Source organism: Narcine bancroftii, chromosome 5 (genome assembly GCF_036971445.1).
Source record: "Narcine bancroftii isolate sNarBan1 chromosome 5, sNarBan1.hap1, whole genome shotgun sequence".
Lineage (NCBI taxonomy): Eukaryota > Metazoa > Chordata > Chondrichthyes > Torpediniformes > Narcinidae > Narcine > Narcine bancroftii.
The window spans coordinates 248,666,044-248,689,430 of NC_091473.1; the positions used below are offsets into that span (position 1 = coordinate 248,666,044).

Genomic DNA, 23,387 nt, shown 5'->3' on the forward strand with positions numbered 1-23,387 from the left:
GATCTAATTGTTGCATAACCTGTATCCCTTTGTGTTCCATCCTTTTGACATGAAAGCCAATATTCCATGACACAACTTTAAATTTCATTCACTTTATTTTAATGGCTTTCATATTCATACTGGGTCATTATGCTTGTATCCGCATGATATGATTTTATTAGGGCGGCACAGTTGGTGTAGCAGTTAGCACAACGCCTTTACAGCGCCAGCGATCGGGACCAGACCAGGGTTCAAATTCTGCGCTGTCTGTAAGGAGTTTGTACCTTCTCCGTGGGTTTTCTCCAGGGACTCTGGCTTCCTCCCACTATTCAAAGCATACTGGGTCTGTAGGTTAATGGGGTGTAAATTGGGTGGCATGAACTTGTGGGCTGAAATGGCCTGTTACCATGCTGTATGCGTACATTTAAAAAAAATAGAATTTAAAAATTGGACCTCAAATTGTTAGTCTTCCATTGCTTTCAGTGTTAGTTAATGTATAAAGTGCTCTGTTTGATCCTTTTTAGATCCAAGTGGAAGCACCTAACAGCCTGAATACGCCTGGGATTGTCTGATCTCAGAAGCTAAGCAGGTACAGGACTGGTCAGTACCACTTAGGAACACTAGGTTTCTGTGAGGGGGACTGGACAAAATACTGACTCTCTGTCTGCCTTACGGTAGACAAAATTTAAAGAATTTCATGTATGTTACATTCTAAATGTAGTTTTACGTGAGAATAATGGAACCTTTACCTTTTTTACCTTTATGATCTCACAATTACCTTTAATGAAACTCACTTGTCACAGTTTTACCAATTTGCTCTCTCTCTCTCTCCACAAATATCTATGCAATTTAATTCTTCTATCTGCTTAGAGCAGTGAGTTATCAGTAAACAGGTCAGTGGCAGCTTTTTATCCCATTATTTTAATCATTTTGTAATTGTAGTGAAAAGTAAATAAAAATTACAGTCCCAATAAGAGCTGGTAGGTCCTCACAAATCACATCTTGTCAATTACAGTGCCACCAATTGTCTCCTCCTGCCATAGATGCCACAATCTGTGTAATGTGCGTCAAGAGAACCAAAGACTTGTTGATCCAAACCAAGGCTTTTATTAACTAAAAGACTGGAGCATATCACAAGTAGGTTGACCAGTCCAGAATGACCTGGTCTGGTTAGGAGCAATCCTTTAAGACATGCCAGTAGGTGTGGCTACACTCTCAGCCAATCACAGCATCACCTACGGCTCCTAGAACGCATCCACCAGCGTTGTCTCCGCTCCATCCTCAACATTCATTGGAGCGCTTTCATCCCTAACGTCGAAGTACTCGAGATGGCAGAGGTCGACAGCATCGAGTCCACGCTGCTGAAGATCCAGCTGCGCTGGGTGGGTCACGTCTCCAGAATGGAGGACCATCGCCTTCCCAAGATCGTGTTATATGGCGAGCTCTCCACTGGCCACCGTGACAGAGGTGCACCAAAGAAAAGGTACAAGGACTGCCTAAAGAAATCTCTTGGTGCCTGCCACATTGACCACCGCCAGTGGGCTGATATCACCTCAAACCGTGCATCTTGGCGCCTCACAGTTTGTCGGGCAGCAACCTCCTTTGAAGAAGACCGCAGAGCCCACCTCACTGACAAAAGGCAAAGGAGGAAAAACCCAACACCCAACCCCAACCCACCAATTTTCCCCTGCAACCGCTGCAACCGTGTCTGCCTGTCCCGCATCGGACTTGTCAGCCACAAACGAGCCTGCAGCTGACGTGGACATTTACCCCCTCCATAAATCTTCGTTCGCGAAGCCAAGCAAAAGAAAAGAGACGACCATCTGCACATATGTCCATATACACATTGGTGATAGAGCAACAGACAATCTGCAGGAGGAACTCCACAGGTCAAGCAATGGGAGACACACGATTGTTGGTGTTTAAGGCTGGAACCCTTATCAAGACCCACAAAAAGGGAGCAGTAGGAAAGGGACTCACAGAACTTACAGGGCCAGTGCAGTTAGCATATCTGTCAGCGCAATGTTGTTGCAGCGCTAGCAGCCCGGGATCGAAACTGGCGCTGTCTATAAGGAGTTTGCACATTCTCCCTGTGTCTGCGAGGGTTTCCTCTGGGTTCTCTGGTTTCCTCCCACCATTCAAAATGTACCAGGGTTATAGGTTAAGTGGGTGTATTTTTGGAAGTACAGGCTCATGGGCCCAAAGGGCCTTTTACCGTGCTGCAGGCCCCAATTTAAAATTTAAAGGAACTCCTGTCGACAAGAGGAGAAAAACTTCTTCAGAGTTGACATGCCTCAAAGAGGCTCTGCAGTGAAGCAGTGAATGGGAGACACACAAGAGATGGCTGATTCTGGAATCTGTAGGAACTCAATGGATTGAGCAGCATCAGACTTTTTGGGTTGGAACCCTTCATTGGGATGGCAAGACGTCCTCTGGTCTTTTTCTCCCCGCGATGCTGAGTTCCTCCAGCAGATTGTGTGTCCTAGTCTGGTCAAATAAAAATCTCCAGCACAAAACAAAATCTCAATGCTTTCTGGAAGCCCAGCTGGCCACAGCTTCAAGCAATCCCTCAAAACAAATTCCTACATCTTTTGCAAATCCATGCTGCCTCTCCCTGATGAGCTGAAACTTTTCCAGACGTTCTGTCTGTCATTCTTCTATCATTTTAAAACAACAGATGTCAAGTTAACTGGTTTTCAATTCTTTGGTTTCCCTCTTTTACTCCCCCTAAATCATGAAGTGACATGCAGAATTTTACAATCTAAAGGAATAAGTTTGGAATAAGTTGAAGTTTATTATCAACTGACTTTACTAAAACAACCAGATGAAACAGCATTTCTCCAGACTTATGCAACTAAAGCATAGTTTGGATATGTATCTACAATGTTCTCACTTACGTACTTCGGTTGAAACACATCTGATCTTATAGATGTATCACTTTGTATTATTAACGTATTTGTCACTGTAAATTTGCTTGAAATAATCATGGTGACTCAGTGTTCTTCTCCAGTTTTGGCTTTCCTGAGAGGCTCTGTTCCTAGATGGTCTGATCTCGGAAGCTAAGCAGGCTCAGGCCTGGTCAGTACTTGGAGGGGAGACCGCCTGGGAACACCAGGTGCTGGGCGTTTCTGTGAGGGGCGCTGGACAAAGTGGCGATGCTCTGCCTGACTTACGGTGGACAAAAAGTTAAAGAATTTCATGTATGTTACATTCTAAATGGCAATAATGAAACCTTTTCCTTGTTACCTTTATGGCCAGGATGCTGCTCTCTTTCTCCATTGTCCAATAGGGGCATAAAGTAATTAGTCAGCATGTCTGAAATATCAATCAAAAACTCAGGATACTGGAAATACAAAATAAAATTCAGATTTCTAAGTCTCTGTAATTTAAAAAAAATCATTCACAATATTAGTTTTAAATATTTTTCAGAAGACCTTGTTTTCTTTGCACCATTATCCTAACGTGCTTCTGTTCCTATACTGTTTGTAGTTGCTATGTTGTTTTTATGTAGCACCAAGGGTTTGGGGAAACGTTGCCTCGTTTTTTTCTTAAAGCGACAAATAATACCTCCGACTACTAGTACTATATACCATGATACTTGTGATGCTTGGCCATTCCTTGTAAACAGCTCTGCTGTCAATTTGGGGATTCATTTTTGCTGTGTCTGGGTTGTACCATCTTAATGAACACAAGGAAGGCTTGTAGATTTACAGCATATTTCTTTACTCACATCAGACTACTGGGTCGCGTATAGATACAATGTCACTCACCACACATGCACCACTCTCAAGTGTGATGTGGCTCTTACAGTGTTAGTGTTCATGCTCTAGCATAAAATAGTCCCAGGTTTCCTCAGTATATAACAATTTTGTCTTTCTCGCGGCAGAAACTTTTATCTTTAGGAATCCTTTTTGTTTTAATTTTATGTCCTTTTTCTTTTTTTAAGCCATTGATGACTTTTTTTGGCAAGGAGAGTTTTTGCTTCTTGGGAGTATAAATTCAATTCTTTTTTTAATACTTCCCACCATTCAATTGGAGTTCGTTTCAGTGTATTATTTATCAATATTGAGTTAATAGAAGTATATAAGATTATTTGGGGAATAAGGTGGGCAGATAGCACCTTTTCTCTAGGGCGACCATCAAGAATACTAGAGAACATCTGTTTAAGTCAGAGGTAATTTTTTTTACACAGAGAGTAGTGGGTGCCTCGAATGCCTTGCTGGGGATGGTGGTGGAGGATGGTACAATAGGGTTCTTAGATGGACACATGGATGTCAGAAAAATAGGGAGTTATGAGTGTGAGATAGGAAAGGATTAGTTTGTTGAGGATTCGGCTTACATCAGTTGGCACCACATTGTAGGCTAAAAGGCATGTACTATGATGTTCTATGTTCAATCTCTGTCTCTCTGCCTGAAAGTCAGCTTTACCATAACCTAAAACTTAACAATAGTTTTGAATTTCTCCCTCATAAAGTAAATTATATCATTATCTCTGTTAGATTATATCAATATATTAGCCTGATAACCAAGTGTGATTCATTAATCATGACTAAATCTAATGTTGCCTGCTGTTTTGTTGGTTCTTGGATGTAATGTTGCAGAAACCTCATATAAACTGTAATATTAATTTGCAGAAATTAGATACCATTTATAATCTATTTCAAACCTCCTGAAAGTTACCATATATACTCATGTATTCATCAAATCTTTTTGGATTACTTTCTCAGACCAAGGGGGGAAGGCATCAGGATCTCAGATAGCCGGGTCCGGGTGGTAATTCCACGTTCGGGACATCAGGTGCTTGGGTGCTCAGGCAGCCGGTGTGTCGGGAGTTCAGATGGGCAGGCGGTCAGGATGTTGGGAGCTCGGATGCTCAGGCAGCTGGGGTGTCGGGAATTCTATGGGCAGGTGGTCTGGGTGTCGGAAGTTTGGATGTGCAAGTGGCTAGGGCGAAGATCCATGGTCAGGAGTTTGGATAGGGTGGCCGGGGCCAAAAAAAAGAGGCGGGGGGTTGACTTTTACATGGTTCATACAAACACACCTGATTTTGAGCCAAGAAAAGGGGATCGACTGTTATACAGTATTGACAGTTACTCGAGGCTATATTGTAAGATCAGCCTGATTTTACGACATGCTCACCTAAATCCTGCCCAACTACATTCTGCTATTTTACAATTACAATACGGTGCCTGCACAACTCCTATTACAGTCTGATTCTTAACTTCATCCTGATTTGACTGTCTATTTCCCTCTATGGATGCTACCTGACCTGCTGAGTCCCAACTGTGTCCCATCATTCTGCTCAAGATTCCCGCATCTGCAGTTCTTATGTTTCTCCATCTATGGAACACTGGATTTCAGCCAGGGTAGTGGTACAGAAATTTGCCATAAGGAGTGAGCAGGATGGGTGGTGTGGGGGGGAGGGGGGGGGGGGTGGGGGAAGAATTACATGATAAAACACGGAAGCCAAGCCAATTATTTCTGATCACTATTAATGGCCAAAATGATGAGTGCATCTAATTCAGGAGGAAACTCCCATTGCAAAAGAAGCAATATCTGAGCCAAAAATAGCCAGCAACTGGGAGGGCAAAAGGGTAATCGGGAATGATATCCTTCCATGGGTTCCAAGTAAGGCAGACTTGCTCTTTCTTTATGACCTGTCTGACTTTTGGGCTGCCTCCTGATCAAGAGCTGAAGTTTGATAATGAGCAAACCTTCTGAAGTAATCAATATCCAAGGGCCCAGTTGCCATTAGATTTATCCATTATAGAGAGACAGGGAGAGAGAGTCAGCAATTCTAATGGTGACTTGCTCCAGCTTTGACATCTCCCATGCTCTCATCTAAACCACGATTCATCCTGAAAGCACGAGTGACAGATCAATGATGCTTTTTCACAGAATTAATGACACCATCCTGCTGTTTTTATATTGGTTTTGTTTTAGCTATAAACAGCAAGATCGATGTCTGAGCCATCATGTCAGAGAATGTAGATTTGACTATTTAAATGCTGGAGCTGCCTCACCAAACCTCGCTGAGCTCCCAAACAATAATAGGTGTGAATGATTACTGTATTATCCAAATCTCTCATAGTCCAATGCTGCATCTAATAGCCAGTTGTCTGAAGTCCATATTGAAATTCTGCCAACCTCTCCAGAGATGGAATTAATATTGATTTCCCTGTTCCTCCCTATTCCTATGTCTCTTTTTCTTCAGCTCCTCCCCTTTCTTCTCTATTCACAGGTATGCCCTCCCTCCCTTATCCTCCTATTAACTCCTGCCTGTGGGTCTATTCTCCTCCCCGCCACCATTTGAGTCAGGCACCTGCCTACATTTTGCTCTCACCTTGATGAAGAGCTCAAGCCCCAAAACGTTGGTTATGCATCTTTATCTTTGCTGCAAAAAGTATGTTGTGTGACCTGCTGAGTTTCTCCTGTATTGTGTTGTTACTTTTTAATTTTAATTGAATGGAAGACTCAGGAGTCTATGGTGGGTCTCGTAAATTGTGTTGAGTGGCTTTTAGAGCCAAGATTCTATTACCAAAAAGTAATTATCTAATTTGGTTTAAGGAAAAGGGTTTAAAGAGATGGTGAAACAGATTAGGGCATGTGATCAGATCAACTTATTTCTGCTGGGCAGGGTAGAACAGGTTAATTAAAGTATTTGGGTGGCATGGGCTTGTAAGGCAGAAAGATCCATTACTGTGCTACATGTCTAAATTTTATAAAAAGCATGTTTCTGTGCAATTTATTTTGGCACTTTTCATGGCCTCAGGTTGTTACAAAGCGTTTGTATGACTGATAAAAGAAGTACCAATTGTAATTTAGGAAATGAGTCAGACAACTCACTCACAACACAAAGCAAATTTCAAGAGAGAAAAGACCCCAGCCCAGAGATGTTAATGCAGCCAAGAGGATATACCCGAAGGGGTGGTGGTGGAACCACTGATGACTGTTAACATTGTATAACAGAGTGGACAAGACTAGAGGGGTGAGATTTAAGAGGGACCGAGAGGTAACTTTTTTTTCATATAGAGGGTCGTCTCTACCTGGAACAAGCTGCTAGAAGAAACTGAAGTGGGTACAATTACAATGTTCAAAAGATACAGTAAAAGCCTTGGCATCCGGCACCTATGGGGATTTGTAGATGCCAGATCAGGGATTGTTTTTTTGCCCGTTGCTCAAGGCTCCCAGTTTCTTGAACTCTGGATAACAGGTGTTTTTCTATATATGGGTAGGAAGAATTTAGAAGGATACTTTTAAGTTTTGAAGTCGCCTGCCCAGTCCTCAGATCAGAGGTGAAATTCAGTGGGGATTAGTGAGAATATACATATAGAAAAAAAATTAGAGAGAACTTAGCAAGTCTGGATGGTTGGATGGGAGAGGAAGAAGCGATGAACTTCTAGATGTTTATAAAATCATGAGGTCCATGGATAAAGTGAATGCTTGCAATCTTTTACCACAGGGTAGACAATTCTAGAATTAGAGGGCAGAGGTTTAAGGAGAGAGGGGCAAGATTTAAGAGGGACTGAAAGGTAATCTCTTTTTCACTCAGAAGATTGTCTTTATCTGGAACCACCTGCAAGAAGAAACTGAAATGGGTACAATGACAACATTCAAAAGATATTTGTTCAAGTGTGAAAAAAATATTCAATTGTACAATAACGATGGGAACAGAGTTAAAACAATTGCATTTCCAGATAATCTATTTTAGCTGCATTAGTTTGAGGGATAATTGCTAACAAGGGCATTGACAGAACTTTCCTCCTAACCCCATCAGTGGAAGCTTCCATGAATTTAAAAAAAAAGGAACAATGGATTCTAAATATATCAACAATAAATTCAGAAGGGAATTTTATCCCTGAAGAGTAGTTAGAATGCAGAACTTGTTTAGGCAAACAGAATACATAATAAACCTCAGCAATTGTAGGACATTTTGATGAGACTAAATAAGGGAAGAGAGGAGGAGGCTTGTTTGAGCATAAATATTGGCACAGATATATTGTGCCACTTCTATTATAATTGCTTCGAGGCATCTGAACTGGCAGATTCACCTTGTGCATTAATAAACAACTTAAATTGGGAACTCTGTCCCCTGTGCTTACGTTTCCTGAGTGGGACTTGAACCCACAACCTTCTGACGCAAAGATTACACACTGGGCCATAGCAGAAACATTGCCAACTAATGTGCTGTACAATTTTCAGTCTCTTCTATTTTAGAATTTAAAAAAAAGACTTGTTTTTAAACTCTTGGGGATTTAATAAAATAAACAGGGAAGAGGGGTTTCATATTTTATTAATTGTAACGCAATAAATAGAAAAATATTGACCCAAAGGTATGGAATGAAGCGAGTTTTGTGTGGCCCAGTTATGATCTGCATGGAGCTCAGACAGGAAAGCTTCCCCCTAGATAAATATGTGGCATTCAGTAATAATGCCTTTTAACTTGCGTCGAATTTCATAACTGATCCATTAATTCAAATTCAGAACTGAGCCACATTGGGAGTTATTAGGGGAGCAACAACCAAACCATTCAAAAAGGCAACTTTTAAAGGAATTTCTTACACAAGGAGAGGGAAACAGGGAGTCGGAAAGACTGAGGGAGGGAGTCCCAGAACTTCTTGACAGAGTCAATAGGAACCCATCCCCAACACCTGCACAAAAACAACAATGTTTATAAATCACATTAAGGGCAGAAATATACTGGAGAGGAAAGATCACAGAAGGTGATTTATTCAGCATGGGAAATTAGGGCAAATAGCCAGGAAGAGATAGTTTGGAGATGAGCAGGGATGAGGCCTATTGCATTGTAAAGTGTACGGTAGAAATTTGCAGGTATTGGGTTTTTTTTAAGCCAGAAGGTTGGAATTTATTTTGTCATTCTTTAGCCCAGAGTGTTGAGCTCAATTGAAGCTAAAGGTTTTCTTATGCTTAGAACACAGGAAATAAGTTAACGCAGGACATTTCCCAGATTTACGACCAAAGAAAACACCAGCAGATATATCAAATGCTAAACAAAGGTTTAACCAAATCATTGGGTTTCGGAGGCGGGGACAAGAAATTCCACTGGAACAGGGTGTGTGACTAGTGGGGATGTGAGTTGCACTCAAAGTCATTAGGGTGGCAAGGCAGAGTAGGTTGGGGGGACCAAGAGTGGGAGACTGAGGGAAAGCAAGTCTGAGGTGGGGGAAGGAGTAGAAATCAGTCAAGTATATCATGTCTTTGTGAGTCAATGGTGAGATATTAACTGCAGTGAATTTCCTGTATTATAATGTCTCAGCTGAGGTGTGACTGCAGCACACAGCAGAAATTTCAGTTCACGGACTGTCTGGGAACCATGCCAAGAAGATCCACAGTTAACACAAGATAGTTTTGATTAGCATTATATTGATGACTTGTCTGAACTGGCCTGAAGTGCTCTGTTGTGTATTGTACTCCCAGGCTAAACAGCCATAAACAATGGCAGCCCACAAGCAGAACTATGTTACAGTAAAGGATGATTGAGAAAAGTCAATGAGAGGCTGGTCTTAAATACTGTTTCCCAACTGAAGAGATTATCAGCATCTCAGAAGCCCTGGTCGCATTTATAATGAGGAGCATGGCAGAGTTTGTCTGATTCCAGGGATGTTCCGTCAATGATGTGCAGCAAGCCTCGCTGTTCAGTAGAGCTCATCAATAAGGTGGGAGACGTCATGGACAGCACCCTTGAGGAAGTGGTCATCCCAAGCTTCAGCAAGTACAAGCAGATTGGTTTTAGGAAATACTGGGATTGGCAAATACTTTGATCTCTGAGGGCATCGTACTCTCCAACTGGCTCAGTTCTGAGATAACGATTCTGATTGATTGTCAGAGTACATACGTGACCTCGCAACCTGAGATTCTCCTTCCTGCGGGTGAGGCAGAATTATTACTTATTGGGAGTGCAAATAAAACTGTCCTCAACGCACAAATGTAAGCAAATAAAGAAATGTGAACAAATTGACTGGGAAATCTTCTCTGCACCTTCTCCACAGCTTCCACTTCCTTCCTATAATGAGATGACCAGAACTGAGCACAATTCTCCAAGGGTGATCTCACCAGAGATTTGTAGAGTTGCAGCATGGCCTCTCTACTCTTGATTCTTGATTAACCAGGGCAACAAAAGTTTGGGTAGAAGGTCAGACAGAGGGCTGAGTGGGAAAATAGATCAGCTTCTGATTAAATTGCAGTCCATATTTGATGGGCTGAAGGGAATCTTTCTGCTCCTACATCATACTGTCTTATCTTGTCCATGCTGGCCAAACTAGCCACATTTGCCTGTGTTTGGGACAGATCTCTGATGGTTGCAGCTGATAATCTTTCAAACCCTAAGACGTCATTGTTGAAACTCTTCTAGGATTTCTGGGCCAACTGTATTCAATTCCTCGTCCTATGAGGTCAGAAGATGATTATTTAATGTTTAGTTCAATTCCGTTTGCAACTCCTAGGAAAGTAAAGTAATTCATGCCTGCATGCAGAAAGACCTAAACAACACTTCAGCAAGGCTTGATGAATGTTAAGTAACATACATACAAGTGTCAAGTAACACACAGAGGGTGGTGGGTATATGGAATGAGCTATATGGAAAGTTGCAGAGACAGGTACAATTGTGACAATTAAAATATATTTAGACATGTTAAATTTAAATTAAATTTAGACATACAGCACGGTAACAGGCCATTTTGGCCCACGAGTCCGTACTGCCCAATTTACACCCCATTGACCTACACCCCCGGTACATTTTGAACAGTGGGAGGAAACCAGAGCTCCAGGAGAAAACCCACACAGACACAGGGAGAACGTACAATCTCCTTACAGAGAGCACGGGATTCGAACCCCAGTCCAATCTGGTTCGCTTGCGCTGCGAAGGCATTGTGCTGATTTCTACGCCAACCATGTTGCCCTTGGAGAGGAAAGGTTTGAAAGCAATTTGAGTCAACCAGGTATAAAAGTCAGTAAGTCAGGCTTTATAAATTTTGGTTGGGCCACATTTGAAGCATTGTGTGCAATTCTGATGACACCGTTTCAGGAAGGATGTGGAGGCATTGGAGAGAGCACAGGGGAGATTTGCTAGGGTGTTGCGTGGAGAGGAATGTTTTCTGTGGTGTGTCAGAGGCTGAAAGGAGACCTCATGGAAGTTTATAAAAACATGAGGGTCATAGATAGGGTAGAGAGTCAGAATCTTTTTCAAGGTTCAAGATTCCTTTATTGTCATGTAACAGTACATAACGTAATATTTATACAAAACTGTCTTCTGCCTGCCATGAGGCAGACAAAGAGTCACCATTAGTATTGCTCAGCACCTCTTACAGTAAGAGAGAAAGAGAAGGAAAACGGGTCCCTTCAAAGTCACTGAGTGTCCGTGGATTCACTTCCAGTGCCCCCTCAGCCTCTGCAGCCGCACTGACCTGTTTGATTAATCAGCAACAAGATCAGAGCCCAAGGCCTTTCGGCAGCCCTTCTTGCCCTCAGCACCCTCTTAAATCCCAGTTCCAAAACCCAGTTCCTATGAGCCAGTCATCCATCAGCCCGCAGCCTGTGTGGCTCTCCCGACTGCAAGTTGCTGGCAGTCTGTGTTGGATCTCCAGCCGCTGATCCCCTCACTGCTTCGCAGCCATGGTCACCGTCCGATTACAATCCCCCTTTGCCAACCTTAGCAATTTAAGAGGACGGTTTACCACTACCTTCTCCAAGGCAATTAGGATGAGCGAAAAAATGCTGGCCTTGACAGTGATCCCCAGAAAATGAATGAACTAAATAACATTAAATCTTAAAGGATACTTTTTAAAAGTAGTGACTATTCGGAACTGAAAATACAACGTATGAATGGAGGCAGAGGATGTGAGTAAAGTTGTTAATGAGGAGCTTGCATCTGTTTTCACAATCAGCAGACCAGGGTTGCAGATGAGGAGAAAATGGAAAATATTGGATGGATAAACAAAGAGAAAAAGTGTGAATGGATTTAAAATACAAAAATGGCCAGGTCTGGATGAAATAAATTCCACTGTGTTGAAGGAGCAAAGAAACAAATCGCAGATGATCTGACCAGAGGCTCCGACAGCTCAGTGGTTAGAGCACTGGTCTTGCAAATCAGGAGTAGCGAGTTCATTTCTCTTTTCTGTGAGGAGCGCTGGACAAAGTGGCAACTGAAAGAATTTCCTGTATGTTGCATTCTAAATGTAGTATTACTGGACAATAATGGAACCTTTACCTTTGTCTTCTCATCCTCCTGTAGATGATACCACGTGTTCAGAGTATGGCACAGATTTCTGCTCCTTTCAGATTTCAGATGGTGAGGCAGAATTACCACTTATTAGTTGTGCAAAAAAAAAACTACACAGTATATACATGTAAACAAATATATACATGTAAACAGATAATGAATGTAAACAAACTAACTGTGCAATTGTGGTGAATGTCTGCCAAGCTGCCTGTCTCCCCTCTGGCGAGCCTTGCTGTGCATTATCTCTACCGTTAGACACTTCCCTTGGGTATAACTGTGTATGCACCCATTGTCTTTCATTATTGTACCCTGAGTTTCTCCTAATAAAAGCCATGATTATTGTTTGACCACATCGTCTTCGTCTACTTCATCAACTGGCACTTCAGCAATACAGAGAGAATTTTTAAAAATCAATAAAGTGCACAAGTGAGAGTTTTTAAATGAGTCCCTGATTGAGTTTGTCATTGAGGAGTCTGATGGGGGAGGGGTAGCAGCTGTTCCTGATCCTGGTGATGCAAGTCTTACGGCACCTATACCAGGGAATTATATTATTCCAGATTACTGCTTGATTTGGTTAAGGAATTAAAACAGCTGCATCAAATTCTTTTGGAATAGAGTGGGACAGGTATTTGAGAGCCTCTGATGCTTGTCAGCACAGCCATGTCTTTAAATGGTGTCTACCGAGCTTGCATGTATGTTCACGATGGAGTGGAAGATATAATCGGAACTAAGAGCAGGAGTGCTGCACTTTATAACACCAAAAATGCACTTCAAGTTAGAAGTCTGACCTGGTTCATTGTAACACAAAAAGAATCTTAAAGTTAGTTTGCATGACTTTAAGTTTGGGCATTGATGCTATGAAATGATGCACCGGAAGAGCCTCTCGCATTTGCTTCGCATTCATGCCTAAAGTGAACAAAGCTATCTTCAAATTGAAAGGAAGAGCTTGTAATTATTTTCAATATGAAGAAATTTCGTTAGTTCCTGCTGGGAAGTCCCATTGTTCTCGTTGTCAATCACAAACCATGACTGTTAACTCTGGAGCTGAGAGCAGGAGATCCATCACGACCAGTAAATTCCCTTTTTTAAAATATTTTTATTGCATTAAAGAAAAACCCTTTACACAATGTATACTAATGATAACATAAATCAAATCATTACATACACCGAACATATCACATATCAATTGTAAATTAACCATAACTAACCATATAACCATTTACGGAGCGGAAACAGGCCATGTCGGCCTTTCGAGTCCGCACCAGTTCACTAGAACAGCTCCACGAGCTCAAACCACCCGCTCACTGCCAATAATCCTCCAACCCCCTCACCTCCATAACTTATTTCATTCAGAACATCAAATTATATAATTATAATAATTAAGCAATTAAATCATAACTTGTACTATGTCCAAAAATAATATTGAATACAAAATTTATCCAAATAGCACAGGTAAAATTCCCTTATATAAGATATTTTACACGACTCTGGTGTGATCATGTTGTTCTGTGAGATGATCCATGATCTGTAGTTAATCCCCCTCCCCCCCCAAACTTTTACTTATTTGTCTTTTAATAATAAAAATGAGAAAATTTCATCATCAACTTCCAAGATACAAAAATGGACAGGTTCTTCTGTCACTGTTCGACGATACAATCGAATACCACTCATCAAAGCAAAACATCATTGCTGATACTCCATCTAGGTTACAAGGAATTGCCTGATGTATATGGAAAATGTTTACATTTTCTACTGATATTTGAGAACAAAGAACATAAGAAATAGGTGCAGAAGTGGGCCATTCGGCCCATCGAGCCTGCTCTGCCATTCAATGTGATCATGGCTGATCTGATGATAGCCTCGTCTCCACCTACCTGACTTTTCCCTCAGTTCCCCGACTATGTATAAGCCTATCCAACCTCATTTTAAATATATTTACTGAGGTCGCCTCCACTTCTTCAATGGCCAGAGAATTCCATAGATTCAATACCCTCTGGGAAAAGCAGTTCCTCCTCATCTCTGTCCTAAATCTACTACCCTGAATCTTGAGGCTATGTCCACGTTCTGGTCTCCCCTACCAATGGAAACAACTTACCTACCTTTATCTTATCTATGGCTTTCATTATTTTATATGTTTCTATGAGATCCCCTATCATTCTTCTAAATTCCAGCGAGTATAGTCCTGGATGATATTCCTGCTAAGATTATACTGACTTGGCAAGATTCAATGCAAAGCAGATACATGATCATCCTTCAAGAGAATGCAGCAGATTGAACAAGTGTGAATATGAAGCTTTACAGTCATTCTATAACTGCATGTTTCAATTGTCAACAAACCAGGATTGCTTGAAATGAGGAGATGAATTGCCTGCTTAACATGCTGAAGTGGTAAATATGAAAATCATTTCCAGGAATGTTATAACATAGCTAAAAATTGATAAAGATAACATGGCAGATGGAACATAATGTAGAGAAATGTGAGATCATCCATTTTGGTCAAAAGAAGTGTTTTTTTAAAGCACAATGTTGGAGAAACTCAGCAGGTCAAATTGTGTACTGCATACAGCAAAGATAAAGAGATATATTCAAAGTTTCGCACTTAAGCCGTTCATCAAGGTTTGGACAAAATGTGGACAGGTCCCCAAACAAAATAGTGGGAGTGAGGGGCAGGGGGAGGAGCACAATCCTACAGGCAGGAGGTAATTTTAAAAATAATAAGAGATTGAAAGTTGATTTTCAGAGGGACCTGGGTGTCTATGTACCAGAATCACTAAAAGTTGAATTAAATTGAATTGTTTGTTTTCATATGTACTGAGATAATCTGAATGACTTTGTTTTGTGTTATCTAGGAAAGTCAACCCACACTTAAGTACAACAGGAAGTGCAAAATAAGGCAAAAAAAAATGTCCATGTTATAGGGTTAAATGGAAATCCTCCAGTTCAAACAATGATCATTTCAAGACCCTTTCAAGAGTCTGATAGCAGCAGGAAAGAAACTCATTGAATCTGAAGACATGTTTACAAACTCCTGTATCTTCTGCCCAGCTGAGAGGGATTGAGACGAGAGTGTGACAGAAGTAGGATTGGATTTTTAAAATGTTGGCTGTTTTCCCAAAGCAGCGGGAATTGTACACAGAGTTGATGGAGGTGAGGTTAGTTTGCTTGATGACCTGAACTCCTTTCAAAACTATCTGGAATTTCTTGCAGAGTAGTTCCAGTACCAAGCTGTGATTCATCCTTACACAACATTTTCTCTGAGGCATCTGTAAAAATTTGTTAAGGGGCAGGTTATCACAGCAAGCAACTGGGTATATTGGTCTATTTTGAAAAGGTATTTGAGGGGAAGAGTAAATACCACTTACTGCAATTGTTCAAAGCCCCAGGGAGGTCTCACCTGGAACACTTTATCTTAATTTGAGAAGAGATTAAGCAGATTGGGGCCTGAGATCTTGTAACTTTGCAAAAGTGAAGGTTGACCACAAAATTCTTATGGAAGAGATCAGGGAAATTTCCCTCGACAAGGACATTTAGAATCAGGAGTCAAAGTTTCTAAATAAAGGACTGCTCCTTCCAAACTGAAATGAAATCAAATGTTTTCAGTCAGTGATCAGAAAATGTTAGGATTTCTCCACACAAGTTGGCTGTGGAGTCTGAGCTGATGATTGTAATCAAGATAGAGATTAGTAGGCTTTTTGGATATTAAGGAAATCAAGAGATATGGATTTAGTGATGGAAAGAAACATTGAAGCAATTGATCCTATTGAATGGTGGAGTAGGCACAAGGATTCAACGGCCAGCTCCTGTTCTGACATGTTCATGTTGAGAGTTTGCTGGCAATACATATAAATATCATCTTAATGACAATGCGGATCTAAATTAAAACAAACTGCAGGTGTTGGAAATCTGAAAATCCTGGAAACATTCAGAATATAAAGGGCACAAATCTTCAACCGGAAATAGTAACTCTTAGTTCCACACTTGTTACCTGAGCTGCTGTTTCAAGACTTGTTTTAAATTTATTTATATTTTCTTAAAATTTAGACATTCAGCACAGTAACAGGCCATTTTGGCCTACGAGCACATGGTGCCCATTTACACCCAATTGACCTACACCACCGGTTCATTTTGAAAGGAAGAAGGAAACTGAAGCCCTCGGGGAAATCCCATGCATCACGGGGAGAAGGTACAGCACTGCATTCAAACCCTGCTTCCGATCGCTGGCACTGTAAGAGTATTGTACTAACCACTAGGCTAACCATTTTCTGCTTTAGTTTAATAGAAAAAGTAAATTCGACCAGTTCAATAGGCCCATGTGAAATTTTGTCAATATAGGATAATAAAATTGGACAACCATAGAGTTTGCTAGGTTTAAGGTTCCTTTTATTGTCATGAAAATGACAATTTATTACATTGAAAATGTAACATACATGATATTTTTTCCATGTATGCCTGCTGTACGGCAAACAAAGAGCATCATGAGAATTGCTTGGAGTCCCGACAAAGTTAAAGTAGATCTTCAATACACTTTCAAATACCAGTTTACTTTATCCCCAAGAATACATCACTTCACAATTTGGTCTCAATAAAGGATCTCCACCTGAAATGTTGATTGACCATTTCTACCCATGAATGGTGCCTGACCCATTGAGTCCTTCCAGCCTCTCATTTGCTCAAGATTCCATTATTTGATGTTCTTGTGTTTTTCAATAAATCACTCATCAACCATCCATTAATTCCATCATTTCATTGTATTTTCAGTGAGACAATAGACAGTTCTGTTCATCTGTATAAAGAAGCAGTGATCTCAGATCACAATGAATCATCCACTGGCGAACTTCTTGTTTACAGTGCACTCCCCTTCCATTTTCACTCCAAGTGTTGCCTTTGTAAACTTTTGACTTTTATTCAGAGATGAAAATGTTGTGAAGACAATTAAAGCTAAAGACAACGAGTTAAGGCAACCAAAACCAAATTCAACCAGGTGAAACATTGAGAGGCATCAGTCAATGGTCAATGAGCAAGTGGCAACCTTAGCAATGGGAACTTAGTGTAATAGTCCAAGGCTCAGGCCTAGAGTCTAGAGAGATATTTGTTATGCATTAGACATAGAGTTAGAGGAGCCTGTGTGATCATATGATAACAGCAAGAGATATAACAGATGGTACAAAAGTAATGCTTGACGATGAATATCTGCCTGATTTCGACACAGAGTCAACTGCTGTTGAAGAGTTCGGTAAAAGTGGTGAGTAGATAATGTGTAAGTGAAAAGGCAATGAGCTTCATCAATGATTTTGGAATTGGTAAGGCAAGCAAAAGTATTTCAGCTCATTCCTGGCTCATGGTTTGTAGATCGTGGTAAAGCTCTGGGAAGTCAGAAAGCTTCATTCACCAGAGGTCGTCCAACCTCTACTCTTATTGCTAGTCTTGAGCGTGCATCTTCTGATCTTGTTGGAGACCTATTACACTCAGCCCAGTCTGCTATTGTGTAGAACAGTCAATGAGTTAAACCGAGAGGCTGCAAAATTTTCAGATCAAGGAATTAATAATAACATCAAAGACAAGTACAAATTTGAGGAGGTTGAACCAATTAAGGAACCAGGGAGTGAATCGGCAATATTTTCATATGCAGAACTTGATTTCAGAAGGAGAACTGTGTGGTATATCTCTGCACAAAATCAGTACAAGTTACATCATCATTAAACATCAAATAGCTCTGTGTAATTGGATCATGGATTTCCTCACCTCCAGACTACAATCAGTGAGAATTGGGTAGAATTCTCCTCCACAATTTTCATCAGTGCTGGAGCACCACAGGGCTGCATTCTTAGCACCCTGCTCTACTCACTATACACCTAAGACTGTGTGGCATGATCCAACAACACCATCTACAAATTCGCTTATGATACCATGGAGTTGGGTTGTATATAAAGGAATGACAAGTCAGAATACAGGAGGGAGGCTGAAAGCTTGGCTTAATGATGCACCAACAACAACTTCACACTCACTGTAACCAGAGCCAGGAGCTGATTGTTTACTTCAGGAAGGGAAAACCAGAGGAGGACGATCCAGTGACCATTGGGGGAATCAGAGGTAGAGAGGGTGAGTCCACTATCTCAGAGGATCTTTCCTGGCCCATTACATTAATAGCATAGTGAAGAAAGCACATCAGGGCCTCTACTTCCTCCGGAGTTTATGGAGGTTTGGTATGACCTCGGAAATCCTGGCAAATTTCTTCAGATTTGTGGTGGAAAGTGTGCTGATTGGCTGCATCTCAGTCTGGTATGGGGTCACCAATACACCTGAGTGTAAGACCTTGCAAAGGGTAATGGTCATAGCCCAGGACATCACTGGCAAAACCCTCCCCACATCTTCATCGGAGAGCAGCAGTAATCATCAAGGATCCACACCACCAAGCACACGCTCTGCTACCACCAGGAAAGAGGTACAGGGGCCATAAGACTCACACCACCAGGTTCAAGAACAGCTGCTACCCCTCTACCATTAGATGCCTCAACAACAAACTCAATCAAATACTCTTACTTTGCATTTTATTGATTTTCTTGCCTGTGATTTGCACAGTCAGTTTGCTTACATTTCTTCATTTATTTAAACATGTAGAACATCGAGTAGGGTTACTACCAATAAGTGGTCATTCTGCCTGGGACACAGTAAAAAGAATCTTAGGGTTGTATGTGATGTCATGTATGCACTCTGGCAGTAATCTGATCTGAATCCAAAGTTTTGGTCTGCCTTGCTGATGGACCAGAATAAAGCATCCAATCTTTGTTTTAAATTCCTGTGCCATGCTCATTTTATTGTAGTTGGAGCTGATCGGCAGTCCAGCAGAGGAAAGGTGCACCCCGAATGCATCCCAGAGAGGCTGCAGGAGGAACTGGTCACTGTACTTGGAGCAAAGGAAGAATAATAAATGAGGGGATAAAGGTTTGTATTTTAAAAAATACCAAAGCTGGGATTGGCACAGAGAAATGAAAGTGAGGGAAGGTTTATTATCAATACACCCAGTTGGAACAAAATCTCCTACCCAGAGCAAAAATAAATCCTCTTTTGAAAAGAAATGTGTTTTTAAGAGGGGATTGTGTTCATTAAAAATTCAGGTCCAACCAAGGTAATGCAATTTTGTTAGACTAGTCATGAGAATAATTGTTACATTTGACTGTTAACACCAGTGCAAAATGTACAAAATGTCTCAAATGGCAAGTCCAGTATTCTGGATAAAAAGGATCATTAACTAGCTTAGAGCAAAGCCATTTTCTGGCACATTTCCAGAACTGCTGATACAAGACTTCAGCGGGGGGTTCCTATTAGTAATGCTTCGTCCATTGAAAACAGCGCACCATTTCATCACAGCCATCCTGCCATCATCTGCAGGAATACATACAGTAGCCTTTCATTAGTAACTTCGGTTTCTCAACACAATAGATGCTCAAAATATCCAAAATGAACAAATAACTGGTTTGGGAGTGTGAACAATTTTCCACTTGTTCTCATGCACACCGGCTTTTATTTACTTTGCATGCCAAAATGTTTGAGACACAGCCAACGGTTGAGGACATTGACAGAAAAGCAAATGACTACATTGACTATAAAAACAAACAAAAAATTTGTTGGATGCACTCAGGTCAGATAGCATCTTGTTCGGTTTCAGGAAAAATGTTTGAAGGTGCAGAGAAAGGCAGGAGGGAAGGACTTGATATGATGGAAGGAAGGATGAAGTCAATAAAAGGGAAATGGTGCATGATAACTATGAGTATTAAATAGCATGAAAGAAACTAAAGATCTATTAGGGAAAGGTTTAAACAGTGAGAAACAGAATAATTGTCGGAAACAACCACATGAAAACAGTGGTTGCTAGAAATCTTAATTAAAAGCAAAATCCTGAAAATTCTGATTAGATGATGAGTTTAGGAGGCTGTAATGGGCTGTAATGGGCTTGACTGGAAGAATGTCATTCTTTGAGATTGCATGTAGGTTCACTGGAATAGTGAAGGAAACTAAGGATAAAGTGGAAGCAGGTCAAAGAACTTAAGTAACAGCTCTGCTCTTACGGCCAGTCTTAAATAAAAATCTACTAATCGTGGTGGTAGAAGACTGGATGACTATTACATATTGACTCGACCTGCTCTTGCGACAGACTTAAAACTCACAAAAGGACAATGTATTAGCTCAAATTTCCAAGCATGTATCCTGACCCATTCTCTCACCATGAAACCATGAGCAATGCTGGCTAGCATGGGTTCACCAAAATACTTGGTGCAGTATAAAATCTGAAGCAGTATAGCACAAAGGACAGGAGGGGAAGGGGGAAGAAGGGATTCACCTTGTTGATAACCGCATGGTAACTAATCCTTTCATTGATGAAGTTTTTGAGGCACACACTGGGGTAGACACTTGACCTATTCCTGTGCTTTATGCAGGTTCTAGTATTGGCCAACCATTGTATTCTGCTCCAATAAAAACTCCAGCTGAAAAAAATTGCACAGAATAAATGAGGAGCAAATTAAGTGGCCAAGTCGTCTACTCCTGCATTGAACATATAAAATCATTAACAGGTAATTAGTGATTTTATCTCAATCTTTCAAAGCAATACACGTACAGGGGAATAATTATAATTAACCCATTTTTTCTCCAGGCAGAGAAGTAATCTTCATTAATCCTCACTGAAAATAGTTAAGGAAAATTCAAAATTTTACAGAGCACAAGTTATCCCTTCAGTTCATGGTGATTCATTATGGCAAAGAGAACAGTTATTAAGAACAAAGCACAAGATTTGAGGTAGGAGAAAGGATGCTACAAAACTCCTAATTCTTGGCATATACATGTCAGCAAGGGAATGGCACGGGGAATTGAAATGTGTGGCCATTGTGAGATCTACGTTGTTGTGGCGGACAGAGCCGAGGTGAACTAACAGAGAAGATTATGGGATCCTGATTATAAAGCAGTGTGTGCATAACTTAGATATTTTTTAAATCCTTTAAAATCTTGTGCAATTTCTGACAATTCCAATGAGTTTACATTTGTATCTTGGTTCAAGCTTCCTTTCAATAATACAAAAAAAATGTAATATACAATATATACTTCAACTTCTGCCTGCTAAAGCCAAAGAGCTACCATTAGCATCGCTCCAGTTCCCCCAATAATAAGAGAAAGGGAAACAAAATAGATTCCCTTTAAAAACACTGATCGTCATGAATTCCCACATCCTCAGCAACTCAATCTCCAGATCCAAACTTCCAGGACAACCCAAGCCCCTTCCTGCCTGCCCAATTGAATCTCAATTCCAATACCTGCTTCACGAGGTGTTTAAGTCCAGAAATCCAGATGTATATAGAAGGAGCAGATATGACCTGTGAAAAGGTACCCCCACCCCCCACCCCAGGTGAAGGAGAGTGTAGTAAACCACTGTTATGCCATGATTGGCTGCTGCCAGCTGGATACGCCTCCCAAGACCGATCCTACCCATAGCCCCTTGCATGTTCCCCTTTCTCTTTGGTTCAATCTGTCAATGAGGTTGATGGTTATTCCTGTCTTTAGTTAATAAAAGCCTGATAGTTTCACATCAGGCTTTTGTGATTATTAATAGTACATCAGGGAGATTTTGGATGAAAATGGAAACAACAAGTGACACCCATCAGCTGTGATGCCATAACCAGTTTCAAAACCAAATCCAGTGAAGCGGCAGATGGCAAAGCTTCACTCCCAAAGGAACTCCATGCCTTCTACACCGGATCTGATTACAGTAATAGTGAAGAACCACCCCTCTGCACCACTACGTCCCAAGATGATCCCATACTGTCCATGAAGATGATGTGTATGCTGTCTTCGGGAGAGTGAATCTGAGAAAAGCATCCAGCCCGGACGGAGTACCTAGCTCCTAGCTGAGTATTAAATATCTGTACTGACCAATCTACTAATGTATTCACGGATATCTTCATTATCTCACTCCAGCAGGATGTGGCATCCATCTGTTTCAAACAGGTGTCAATCATTCCAGTGCCCTAATATATATTGGCCAGGAGCACTTACATCAACAGTGATGAAGTGTTTTGATAGGTTGGTGTGGAAGCTTATCAGCTCCAGTCTGAGTAGTGACATGGATATGTTCCATTTTGGCTATTGGAGCAATAGGTCTGTGGTGGATGCCATCTCACTGGGTCTACACAAAACCCAGGAACACCTGGACAGAAAAAAAGATATATACATCAGGTTGTTTTTTTTTTATCAATTAAAGTTTGGCTTTTAACATCCCCTCAAAACTGATCAGCAAACTCCAAGACCTGAGATTCAATATCCCAGTGTGTAGATGGATTATGGATCTCTCCACCTCCAGGACACAATCAATGAGGATTGGCACAATCTCCATCAGTACCAGAGCACCACAGGGCTATGTTCTTAGCCCCCAGATCTATTCACTTTACACCTTTGACGGTGTGGCTCAGTAAGACAATAACACCATCTACAAATATGCCGATATTACCACAGTAGTGGGATGTATAGAGAAAGGTGATGAGATTGGAGAGGAGAGAGATTGAAAACTTGGCTGAATGGGATCAGAGGTGGACAGGGTGAGCAAATTTAAGTTCTTGGGCATCACCATCTTTGAGGATCTTTGCTGGACTCAACACACTAATGGCCTCATGAACAAAGCACATTAGCACCTCTATTTCCTCAAGAAGTGCTTCAAGAGGCTCGTCATGGGGCACATTAAGCCCTCCCCTTGCAGTTTGCAAATAGATCCAACCGCTCTATAAGCTATGCCATTGCCACTCCCCTCCATCTAGCCCTCACCCACCTGGAAAATAAGGTTTGCTGTTTATTGACTTCAGTTTGGCATTCAACACCATCATACCTCAATACCTGTTAGGGAAGGTGAAGGGGAGACCTCAGGCAGTCCAGAATGGTAACAGCAGCTCCAAGACCATCACACTGAGCACGGAGGATACCCCCCCCCCCCCCAGGGCCTTGTGCTTGGTCCACTGCTATTCACTCTGCTGGCCCAAATACAGCTCAAACCATGTCATCAAGTTCTCTGACTACATGACAGTGATGTGCCTTATCAGTAAGACCGAGAAGGCAGCATACAGAGACGAGTGCAGACATTGACAAACTGGTGCAGAGCAAACTACCTGTATCCGAATGCTAAAAAAACCAA

The 23,387-nt window shown here is 41.2% G+C and overlaps 1 long non-coding RNA gene across 1 annotated transcript; it reads left to right on the forward strand.

Annotated features, from left to right (window-relative positions):
• The first annotated feature begins 811 nt into the window (after positions 1–811).
• LOC138762971 (uncharacterized) lies at positions 812–21,144 on the forward strand. Its single transcript, XR_011357274.1, has 4 exons — positions 812–872; positions 19,039–19,159; positions 20,653–20,787; positions 20,868–21,144. It is a non-coding gene; the product is annotated as an uncharacterized lncRNA (long non-coding RNA).
• The last annotated feature ends 2,243 nt before the right edge of the window (positions 21,145–23,387 follow it).